The sequence below is a fragment of the Magallana gigas genome, chromosome 8 (genome assembly GCF_963853765.1).
Source record: "Magallana gigas chromosome 8, xbMagGiga1.1, whole genome shotgun sequence".
Classification (NCBI taxonomy): Eukaryota; Metazoa; Mollusca; class Bivalvia; order Ostreida; family Ostreidae; genus Magallana; species Magallana gigas.
In genome coordinates this window covers 45,661,479-45,674,316 of record NC_088860.1, presented here as the reverse complement: position 1 = coordinate 45,674,316, position 12,838 = coordinate 45,661,479, and the positions used below count along the sequence as shown (strand labels likewise).

Genomic DNA, 12,838 nt, shown 5'->3' with positions numbered 1-12,838 from the left:
GAATTAGCCAGCAACATAGTCATTTCGACTTTCGAAAATACTAATCTTGTAAGTTTGAAAACAAGATTTACACGTTTTGAATGAACTGTGGAAATCTTTTTAAATTAAAAAAAGCCAATTTTCGTGGATTGTGGGGTTTAAATAACTTATGGGAAATTCGATGTAATTTCAGTATAATTATAAATAAAAAACACTGTTTAAGTTTGTTTTTCGATGAAGAAGTTATTTGCCGGTAAGGGCTAGAAAGAATGACACAAAAATTGAGCATTCATGAATTCTTATGATTCCACATATTAGCTAGCGATCCATTTTGATTCTCTACCACCCTTAGATGTTTTTAAACGTAGCACAGCGCCGTTTAGCCATTAAGTTAAATTTAAGCGCAAAAACTTTTTATCTAAGAGGTATTAGAAGAAATGGTCGAGTAAAAAAAGAAGAATAACTAGACACGATCTCGTTGCGAGCAACGAAGAGGTCTTCCGTCCGATTTTTAGAAGAGGAAATGACCTTGCCTTTTATCAGGAAATGCAGATGTGATCTAAACGAGCGACGGATGAAGGATTATACACCCCGTTGGATCCCTTATTTAAAGGATCAGCCCCATTTTATTTCATATTAAAAAGAGGTCTTTTGACCTAATAACAGGTCTAATGACCTGTAATAAAAAAAAAAGAGGGTCTTCCTTTGTACACGGAAGACCCTAATAACAATAAGAATAGAAGGGTCTTCTGCTGAAGACGGAAGACCCTAATTATAAAAGACTGTATTTGTCTAAATCTTAATTGAAGAGTGTTTTTCAACTTGCACTACAGTCCAACAACCTTTTTATGTTGAATATTTTAGTTAAAAATTAAATAAAAAGGAGACAAAGAAATAGAGAGAAAGAACAAATCTTGGCTCCGGCGAGATTAGAACACATATCCTTTGCATGTGTCTCAAAACCTGGCTGACGAAATAATTCCCGAATTTGTGTTTGAATTTGGGGCGTTTCCGCCCGGGAGAGGAGCTGAGTTTTTGTATGAGATGAAACAACGTGTAAGATGTCTGACTATTCAGGTTTGGTAACAGTGCGAGGTCATTTGAAATATGGATGCGTGTTTGTGTCTGGAGGGGATGAAAAGACCGGAGCTTGATTTTGAGGCGTGGATCTCGGATTCGGTTAACAACAATTAGGGGAAGTCCTAAAACAATTACTGATGCATTTAACCATGTATTTCAGTGTTGAGAATATTTGTTCGTGTCGTTTACTATTAAGTTTGACTATTTTATTTCAGCAGGATTGATAAAATCTTTATAAATGTAGAAATAACGAAATCAGTAACACGTAAATTTATTCGGTAAAAATTTGATGACAGTAATTTCCACAGTTCTAACATTCATAAGTAGTTCACATGGTATCGTAGATTCAGACTAAACGGAAAACAAGAAATATACATGCAACAGAAATATTACGCGGCTGCTTACATCCCTTGAACTGTGTAAATGTTAAATCCCCGTACAGGCTATACTCGCCGTTTGATCTCAGGAATTTCTTCTTAATTGTTCAATCTGCTGCATATTTGGCAGACAATACGAATGGGGTCCGAGGTACGTTTACACAAAATTTAATTAGGATTGAGTAAGGGGTTCGGGAGTTAGAATTTTTTTTCTACAGTACATGTCAAGCACTCCAATCGAAACTCGAATGCCCAAAAATTCATATCTCTTTTAAAATGAACGAATAGATCTGGTCATTAGTACAGTAATGTAGACTTGAACTAGGTTGAAAATAAAGGTTCAAGATGACAAATCCAGTAAAATCAGGCCAGAAAAACTAAATGATTTTGTGAATAGGAAGGGGGGAGGGGGGGTCGGTGGGTGTACTATTTAAATTTAATTTCCACGTATAGGCAATAAGCGCCGTTTAATCTCAGGAATTTCGTCTTAATTATTCAATCCGCTGCATATTTTACAGACAATAAGAATGGGGTCCGAGGTTCATTTTCACGAATTTTCAATAGGATTGAGTGAAGGGCTTGGGAGTTAGAATTTTTTATTATAGTACATGTCAAACACGACAATTGAAACTCAAATGCCAAAAACTTCATAACTATGTTATTAATGAACGAATTTGTCTGGTAGTTGGTACAGTAATCTAGAATGGTAATTAGTTGAAATTAAAGGCCCAGGATCAAAGATCAAGTAAAATCGGGCCAGAAAAACAAAATGATTTTATGAATTGGGAGGGGGGGGGTCGGTCGGTGACTTCTATATTAAACGTAGAATATTAAATTCTAAATATCACATATTACACAATTTCTAAATAAAATACATATGTTAGAACAATGTATAAGCGTTGTTTGAAAGATGTAACCATTGATTTTTTTTTACATCTATTTATTCTTAGGCTCAAACACTCATAAACGGGTGGTCAGTTTTTAAACCTTGTCGCAGTCACCCGTTCGTTTGTATAGTTACGTGTATAAACTTCGGAGGTTTTTCTTAATCCCAACAGGCAACAGATTTGTATCAGTATATAGACATGCACAAAAAAAGGAAAAAGTACACCATCTGTAATAAAAATGACTTTTTAGCGTTGACCTCCAATCAGTAAGAAGACAATCATTTAACAATACATTTAAAATTATTTGAATCCATAGACATTATCCCGTATCTTGAAATAAAATATGTATAATTTTTGGACGCCAATGTTCATTTAGCTTCTATCCACTTTACTCCATGTTACCTGTACTAGTTCTTATTCAAATGCTAATACATTTGTACTTTAGAGAGAGAGAGAGAGAGAGAGAGAGAGAGAGAGAGAGAGAGAGAGAGAGAGAGAGAGAGAGAGAGAGATTACAAAGTGTTTTATAATGTTCAGGAAATCAATATATAAGAAACCTAGGTCAATAAACGCATGTATGCATGCATGTGTGTATCTATATATGAGATTAAATACTAAGCAGTCCTCCTTTTTAAGCCGAGTAGAATAACGTGGGCGCATTGCTAAATGTTGTGTACATACAGTCATTGAGATGGCGGCATTTCTTTGATGCCGGCAAAGCGACCCAGCGAACTCTAATGCGGTCGAACTGCAGGGGCACTTCGGCGGCATGTCTTTGATGTCGGCGATGCGACGAGCGTCGGAATTTAGAGAGCTGCTGACAGAAAAGAGCTCTATATTTGTACTGAAAAAAGCCGCTATTTTTTTTTTTATTTATGACAAAAATAAAACAGAACACATTTAAATCCATCATCTTGAAGATAAAACCATTAATCAAAACACAAATAAGAGAGAAAAAAGATTCGGCACTCAGACTCAGGGACTGAACCCGGGTCGCCTGGGCACAAGTCCACCACTCTAACGACTGAGCTACGCGGACCGTCGCTTTAGAATTTTGGAGTCCAAAATCTCAAGAATGCCTGGATCGATTTTAAAACGAATTTCATATTCAGAAGTTTTCAGAGCGTCTCTATCGAATGAAAAAATAAATAAAAATCAAATCCAAAAAATTGAAAAATTAAGGTTTTTCATTTCCTTCCGGTGACTACCGGCAGTGACGGCGGACGTTCGGATATGCGAAGGGCACTGCGGCCGTTCACTCTCTACCTTCTCTGAAAATTTCAAAGTCCTATCTTGAATACCTTTTGAGAAAAATCGTGAACAAGCAAAAACATAAAATCTTTAATATCTCGGTACCGGAAGTGACGACCAAAAAATTCTCGTGTAATTTTCTTACAAATTTTGTCAAAAATAAGATCTGAAAGTTTCATGAAAATCGGCTGAAGCGTTTTTGAGAAAACGTGACAGAAAAAAAATTAATAATAACTAGACACGATCTCGTTGCGAGCAACGAGGAGGTCTTCCGTCCGATTTTTAGAAGAGGAAATGACCTTGCCTGTTATCTTCATCAACGAAACATATCAAGATATGCAGATGTGATCTAAAAGAGCGATGGATGAAGGATTATAGACCCCGTTGGATTCCTAATTTGAAGGACCAGCCCCATTTTATATCATATTAAATAAGAGATCTTTTGACCTAATAACAGGTCTAATGACCTGTAATAAAAAGAAACCAAAGAAAAAAAGAGCGTCTTCCTTTGTAAACGGAAGACCCTAATAACAATAAGAATAGAAGGGTGTTCCACTGAAGACGGAAGACCCTAATAATAAAAAACTGTTTTGTCTAAATCTTAATTGAAGAGTGTTTTTCGACTTGTACTACAGTCCAACAACCCTTTTATGTTGAATATTTTAGTTAGAAAAAGAAACAAAAAGGAGAGAAAGTAATAGAGAGAAAGGGCAAAGCTTGGCTCCAGCGAGATTCGAACACACAACCTTCGCAGGTATCTCAAAACATGGCTGACGCGAAATAATTCCCGAATTTGTCTTTGAATTTGGGGCGTTTTCGCCCGGAAGAGGAGCTGAGTTTTTGTATGAAATGAAAAACAACGTGTAAGATGTCTGACTATTCAGGTTTGGTAAGAGTGCGAGGTCATTTGAAATATTGATGCGTGTTTGTGTCTGGAGGGGGTTGAAAAGACCCAGCTTGATTTTCGTCTTAAATAAATCGAAAATAGAATTTTGAGGTGTGGATCTCGGATGCGGTTAACAACAATTAGGGGAAGTCCTAAAACAATGACTGATGCATTTTACCCATGTATTTCAGTGTTGAGATTTTTTTTCGTGTCGTTTTCTATTATGTTTGACTGTTTGATTTGATTGATAAAATCTTTATAAATGTAGAAATAACGAAATCAGTAACACGTAAATTTATTCGGTAAAAATTTGATGACAGTAATTTCCACAGTTCTAACATTCATAAGTAGTTCACACGCTATCGTAGATACAGACAAAATAGAAAACAAGAAATATACATGCAACAGAAATATAACGCGGCTGCTTACTTCCCTTGTACTCTGTAAATTTTAAGTCTCCGTACAGGCTATACTCGCCGTTTGATCTCAGGAATTTCTTCTTAATTGTTCAATCCGCTGCATATTTGGCAGACAATAAGAATGGGGTCCAAGGTTTTTTTCTACAGTCATGTCAAGCACGCCAATCGAAACTCAAATGCCCAACAATTTATAACTCTCTTAAAAATGAACGAATATGTCTGGTCATTAGTGCAGTAATCTAGAATTGAATTAGATTGAAAATAAAGGCTCAAGATGAAAGATCCAGTAAAATAAGGCCAGAAAAACTAAATGATTTTGTGAATAGGAAAGGGGGGGGGGGGTCGGTGCGTGTACAGTGTGTAAATTTAATTTCCACGTATAGGCAACAAGCGCCGTTTAATCTCAGGAATTTCGTCTTAATTGTTCAATCCGCTGCATATTTGACCGACAATAAGAATGGGGTCAGAGGTTCATTTTCACGAATTTTCATTAGGATTGAGTGAAGGGCTTGGGAGTCAGAATTTTTTTTTACAGTACATGTCAAACACAACAACTAAAACTCAAATGCCAAAAGCTTCATAACTCTGTTAATAATGAACGAATTGGTCTGGTAATTAGTACAGTAATCTATAATGGTAATTAGTTGAAATTAAAGGTCGAAGATCAAAGATCAAGTAAAATCGGGCCCTAAAAACTAAATGATTTTATGAATTTGGAGGGGGGGGGGGGGTCGGTCGGTGACTTCTATATTAAACGTAGAAAATTAAATTCTAGATATCACATATTGCAATATGTGGTATTAAATAAAATACATATGTTAAAAACAATGTATAAGCGTTGTTTGAAAGATGTAACTATTGATTTTTTTTTACATCTGTTTATTTTTAGGCTCAAACACTCATAAACGGGTGGTCAGTTTTCAAATCTTGTCGCAGTCACCCGTTCGTTTGTATAGTTACGAGTATAAACTTCGGAGGTTTTTCTTAATCCCAGACAGGCAACAGATTTGTATCAGTATATGGACATGCACAAAAAAAGGAAAAAGTACACCATCATTAATAAAAATGACTTTTTAGCGTTGATTTCCAATCAGTAAGAAAGCAATCATTAAACAATACATTTAAAATTATTTGAATTTGAATCCATAGACATTATCTTGTAACTTGAAATAAATACATGTATAGTTTTTTGACGCCAATGTACATTTAGCCTCTATCCAATTTACTGCATGTTACCTGTACTTAGTTCTTATGTACTTGAGAGAGAGAGAGAGAGAGAGAGAGAGAGAGAGAGAGAGAGAGAGAGAGAGATTTTCTAGTTTTTTATAGTGTTTAGGGAATTAGTATATCAGCAACGTATGTCAATAAACGCATGCATACATGCAAGCGTGTATCTATATATGTGAACAAATACTAATCAGTCCTCATTTTAAAGCCATGTAGAATAACGTTGGTGCATTGCTAAATGTTGTGTGCATACAGTCATTGAGATGGCGGCATTTCTTTGATGCCGGCAAAGCGACCCAGTGAACTCTAATGCGGTCGTACTGCAGGGGCGCTTCGGCGGCATGTCTTTGATGGCGGCGATGCGAACTGCTGACAAAAACGAGCTCTATATTTGTACTAAAAAAGCTGTTATTATTTTTATTTATGATAAAAATAAAACGGAAAACAATAAAAACCATCATTTTAAAGGTAAAATCGTTAAACAAAACAAAATTAGGGAAGAACAAATCATCGGCACTCGGGGATGGAACCCGGGTCGCCTGGGCACAAGTCCAACACTCTAACGACTGAGCTACGCGGACTCTCGCTTCAGAACTTTTGAACTCAAAATCTCGGGAATGCCTGGATCGATTTTAACACGAATTTCATATTCTGAAGTGTTTTAAGCGTCTCTATCGAATAAAAATATAAAAAAAATTCAAATCTAAAAATTTGAAAAATTAAGGTTTTTCATTTCCTTCCGGTGACGACCGGAAGTGACGGCGGACGTTCGGATATACGAAGGGCACTGCGGCCGTTCACTCTCTACCTTCTCTGAAAATTTGAAGGTTCTATCGTAAACACTTTTTGAGAAAAATCGTGAACAAACAAAAACGTAAAATCTTTAATATCTCGGTACCGTAAGTGACGATCAAAAAAAGCCCGTGTACTTTTCTTACAAATTTTGTCATGAATAAGATCTGAAAATTTCATGAAAATTGGCTGAAGCATTTTTGAGAAAACGTGACAGAAAAAAAAAAACAATAAAAATAATAGTGAAAAAGAAACAAAGCAATAACAATAAGGTCTTCCGTTGGAAACGGAAGACCTTAATAATAATAGAGGAAAAGAAACAAAGCAAAAACAATAAGGTTTTCCGTTTCCAACGGAAGACCTTAATTAAATAAAATGAACTAAATTGTTTATGATAAAAAGTGTTTTCTTAATTCATCGAAGTTTTCCAGCATCAAAAATTTTTTAACAGATATTTGGTTTCACTTAATACAAACTTAGTTTAAAACAGATTTGTTTTTAATATAAAACTTCTTAACGTTCTTCATCCATCTTATAGGTACATTGTAGTAATTATTATTAAATCACATGAAAGTATAAACTCTGTTTGTTAAGGAGATATCTTCTCTCCACACCGTGTGTACACTACACAGTCATTTTGTTACGCTCGTCTATAACCATGATATGACAAAAATAATGAGAGAAACATTTTAGTGTTATCTTATATTTTTGATTTCTTGTGGCATCATACATACCGGTTTATTAATAGTGAGTTCATAGTAATATTACCAGTAGCGAGATTGATTTGTATAAAATACTGCATTCTTTACAGCCGACATTGCCTCAAAAGAAGAAAGATTAGAGGAAAATCTTTTTATAATCGGATTTATCAAAATACTCAGAGTATGTTAGGAAAATTGTATATCCCTTAAAAAGAATCCTTATATTTATTGCTGTTAGAGAAACGCGTTAAAATTATTTATACAATTTCAGATAAACATCATTTTTGGTCAACATCCGCTAATGGTGCCAAATAAAATACAACGTTGATTATATAAAATACATTGTGTTGATGCTTTAGATTATGGATTATGGACATGCGCTCCATAGTAAAAAAAACGTAGGAAAATTATGTATATACTTTTGTCTCTGTCATATAACCTTTAACAAAGTGTGAATTAGAACCTTTTTAATTTTGTGAACTTGGGATTGTAAATTGAAGCCATAGCTTTCGGGTACTGCAAGACTTTTAAGGTTCTAGAGTAGTTATCCAGTGAGTTTGAATTTTGAATAAATGGTACGTCTATAATATTAAACTATATTTGATTTTGACATGATTTTATTCTGAATCAGAGCAAAATTCTTGAGGAGGTTATTGAAATTAAATTTATAGAGCAATTGATCTTAAAAAGAATTTAAAAACATGCACATATGATTTCACAATGCATAAAAGGTATAGAACTAGACTGAGATCTTATATTTTTAGTTTCATGTGCATCGTACATACTGGTTTATGAATACCGAGTTTAAACTATTGTGGCAAGTAAAGCCTGCATTCTTTACAACCGATTTTGTACAAGAATGTTTTCATTGATAATTTTAAGAGGACCATATACCGGTAAAATACAACTTCTGTTGCTGGTAAACTGCAAGCTTTAAGCAATATTCAATTTTATGTGTTGTGGGACCATATACTCTTTAAATGTAATAAATATATGTATATGGGTTTTTTTTAAGTTTTCGTTATGTACTTTAATAAATGGCATTTGTTCATTTCTGAAGCAATTCTATTTTTTACTATGCATAACACTAGAAACCCAAGTGTAGTCATATTGACATCAAATGACAAAGAAACATAAAACTATTAATTTTGAGAAGACTTCTTTATTAAACATGTCGTGTAATAATTTTTAGAGGAAAAAATATATATATATCGCTATAAATAGTTAGGAATGAAATACACAGATGCATAGTAACAAAAAGGAAAGCAATACTATAATAATTTAATAAACTGTTAAAATACATTTAGGGACTGCTAAACAAATGTTTCAAATTACCTTAAGAATATTAAATGACAAGAAATAAAATGATAATCTAATCAAATGTATTCTTTTGAACAAAGAGCACACACTAGTTCTCTCCCTTCTATATATGGAGGACACCTTAGCAAACCACATCGAGCATCAACAGAATAAAGTAATCTACCATTTTTATTGGCATGACCTCCATGTAAGGTATCTGGTTTTTCGTCAACACAGGTGTACATTGTACCGGCTGCATGACTATGATATCCCGCCATTAGGTAACCATGGTACTCCAAATTCCATCCTTTGCTACATGATTTTTTGGCTAGAAAAAAAATAATTCATATGATTAAAGTTAAATACAAACAAGCATTATTTTATAGACAGAGAGTTCAATCAATTTATGCCCTTACACATTCAATCTACTAAATTGTAGCAAAAATATGAAAATGTACTAGATTATAAAACGCGCAAACGCGGGACTTAACTTTTTAAACATTATCATAATACAATGCCTATTTATCTTCTATATTTTTTTATTTCATTATTTTTATTTTCATTTTTGTATGCAGTTGACTGAAGAATACAATTTTATTTTTATGTAATTTTAAAATGGGTGGGTGTATAGTGCGTCGTTTTTCTTCGTTAGGTCAAATATTACTTTAACTATATGTGGGATAAGAATTTTATATAAAAGTGATCCCCCTCCTCTCCCTACAAATTCCTTGTTTTATGCATACAACATTTATTCACATAGAAGTTGTTAACAATATATCTTCACGGTTAACCATATAGATATATAAGATTTACTATCAATCTGTCGCAGTACTTTTAATAAATGTGATTTTAAAACGCTAGTGAGTGCATAAATGTATTTACATGATAAGTAATTATAGTGAAATAAATTATAAACCTTTCATTTTCGAAGAACCAGCCCAAAATAGCAAATATGAGTGTACAGTTTTGAACACGTTTTGGCAGATCCAAGTCAGTGGGAGTTTACACAAAAAATACACTTGCAATGAAAATGATATTAAGTTATTACGTTAAAAGTGGATATATTAACTAGAAAACTATTTTAGATATACATGAAAATTAAGATTTAACAAATATTTAATGCTAGTAATTGATTGAACCAATTCGTTGATTAAATGCGCAAGTTTAGTTTGGACGAATAGAACTTTCTAGAACGGGGTAAACAAGAACGCGGGTTAATTAATTTTTATCAAGGCGGGTATTTTAGGTTAAGCTCTGCATCGCTGACAGATACATTGAATCGGACATCTTTGGTTAATACAAAAAATAATAGATAAAATGGGACATTTTACGCGATTTTAGTTTTGCTGGAAATAACTTTCATAACGGGGTGCCAAAAATCATGGGTTGACTAATTGAAGTGAACTCTAACTGAACTTCATTTATTTTTTACAAACTCACCTGTCCAAGCAGGCGACCGCCATACCCTATCACTTACATCCACTGTCGATCACGGGGATCGAATTCGGGTCGCAGCGGTAAGAAGCGAGTGGATTGTCCATTACGCTACTTAGACAAAATAATATCTTAGCGAAAAGTGTAGGGCAAGCTAATCATTGGGCAGTACCTTGGATCCGACAACTTTGGTTTAAGCCATGCAAATAAAATTCAGTTATAAATTAAGGGCATCAATTCACACTTGTTAAAATACCAAAGGTGTATTCAGTTTCCTGGTGCAGACAAAAATGGCACATTCATATATGAGTTTAAACAGGGAATCTTAATGTAAATTGAAGCTTTAAAATCATGATTAAGACTATTCGCGGGGATGTTAAGGAAGCATATGGAATCTGAGTTACATGCAATTCTGTGAATTCACAAATCTTAGTTATTATTTACTTATTCAAATATCTAAGCAACGAAACGTAGACCAAAACAAATAGAAAATACTGAAGACAATTCTTTATCCGGAGATTAGTTTGTATTACGTAGATTTACACATTGATGACGTCATGACTAAAAGTTAAATGTCGTGTGAATTTGATTGGAAAGCATTGAAAACATATTCACGATATAACTAATCTAAGAACTCTAATATAGTAAATAACTAATGGTGTGATTTATTGAGAATTGAACAGAAGAATACTGGAGGAGATGTGAGTTAATCAATCATTCGCTAAAAGGGATGTCAATTTGCTTTTATTTCTCGGCCAGGCTTTCCTCTGTCGTTGTTTACGATATAAATATCCGAATAGAAAAGCACTACCCCGTATAAATTGAACTTGATATTTTATACGTATCGTTAGTTGATCAATGCTTTAATTGAAAAGTGCTGTTAGAATCCCATATTTTGTGTTGTTTTGATGCAACATACCGTTTTCCGTGCAAGCTTTATAAAAGTTGGGAAGGTTTTTCGAGAGCCGGATAATTAACTATTGAATTCAGAAGAACATAGAATTCTAACAGCGGTTTTGATTAAACGGATATGGTTTGCCTTCACTTGGTATGTTATTTTATTTTGGAAACCGCGGGGTAGTGTTTAAAAATTTAAAAAATAAAAAAGTGAAAGCACATTTTCTATTCTTATATTAATTAAAAGTATGTCACTATCTTTAGAACATTCAAACTCGCATAGAGCTCTAAAAAAAATGATATAAAATTGCATTGATATCACCTGGGAACATTTTGACAACGGATCTATTTCGACGAAGACAAACAGCACACGGTATATCATGATCCTGAAGTTTCAGCAGGTTGCTAGGAGATGTGTCTGTTTCATATTCTGCGCCGAAAACATAAGCTTTGTTCCCATCAGTTCCATCACTGTAAACCCCCCATTCTGGATCTCTAGGTAAACAAAGAAGATCAGCAGCAGATCCTGCATGGCCAGACGATGACCCGCCGGTGTAGCCTAACAAATACCAATGAAATAAACTAATCTCAGGTTAAAAGTTTAGATAATTGAATTGAACTTGCATAAACACATGTAGATGATTCTTTTGAGATAAAACCACAATATAAGTCAGCTAAACAGTACAAAAATGTTTCAATTGTCTTTACAATTTTAAGTGCTTTATTTTTTAAAGATAACTATACATTGTACCTGATAAAACTATTTCAGCATTAAGGGGACAGGTATTCTTTCCCCATCTTGTGTAAACAACGCTTTTGTTTGTTGCATCTAGAAATATACGATTATGTAATAAAGAAAAAAAAGTTTATGCATATATAAAATAATTTTTAATTCTTATTTTTTCCTCCTTTTTTTATTAATAATGATAAAAACATATAAAAGAAAATACAACAAAAAAGAAAGAAAATATATAATTTTAAGGTAATGTTCATATTTTACCTTGGTTCTTTTGCGTTGTCCTGTTAGATAACCCTGTAACATGTCCTTACAACTTCTACTGTTTGTTTCATCCACTGCCTTGATCACAGGAATCAGAAGAATAAGAGCAACGATCATCTGCGTATAATAGGAAAATACTATGATTATGACCTAGTACATAAGAAAAAAAGTATATATTGTATGATTTTTTTTAATCAATATTAATATCTTTGTATTAAGTCCATTTTATGCAATTTAATAAAAACATTAATTCGTAACAAATAAACAATCGAGCAAATTTATTGATTAACTTGAATATCAACAATCAAAATTAAATAACCTTTCCCACTACCGTCAATTATACCCAATGTGTTTACGAGGTTTTTTCAACAATTACAATAGAAAAGTACTAAAGTCATATGGTTTTATTTAACTGTTGTTTATAATGCTTATCAGAACGAAAATAAAATGAAATGGTATACCATGACAGTCTTAAATTACATGAGCGTATGTCGTGTTTAGCAGCATAATGATTTTATGTTTAAATTACATCAATAATAATAATTATAAACACGTAAACTTGGGTCTACGAGCTCAGATGAGACCTTTACATGAAACGAAAATATAACT

General features: G+C 33.5%; 1 long non-coding RNA gene across 1 annotated transcript; it reads right to left on the bottom strand.

The window, feature by feature from the left end:
- Window positions 1–8,967: 8,967 nt before the first annotated feature.
- LOC136271067 (uncharacterized) lies at window positions 8,968–11,775 on the bottom strand. The gene is made up of 2 exons (XR_010708861.1): window positions 11,552–11,775; window positions 8,968–9,226 (listed from the first exon to the last, which is right to left on the bottom strand). It is a non-coding gene; the product is annotated as an uncharacterized lncRNA (long non-coding RNA).
- Between the last annotated feature and the right edge of the window lie 1,063 nt (window positions 11,776–12,838).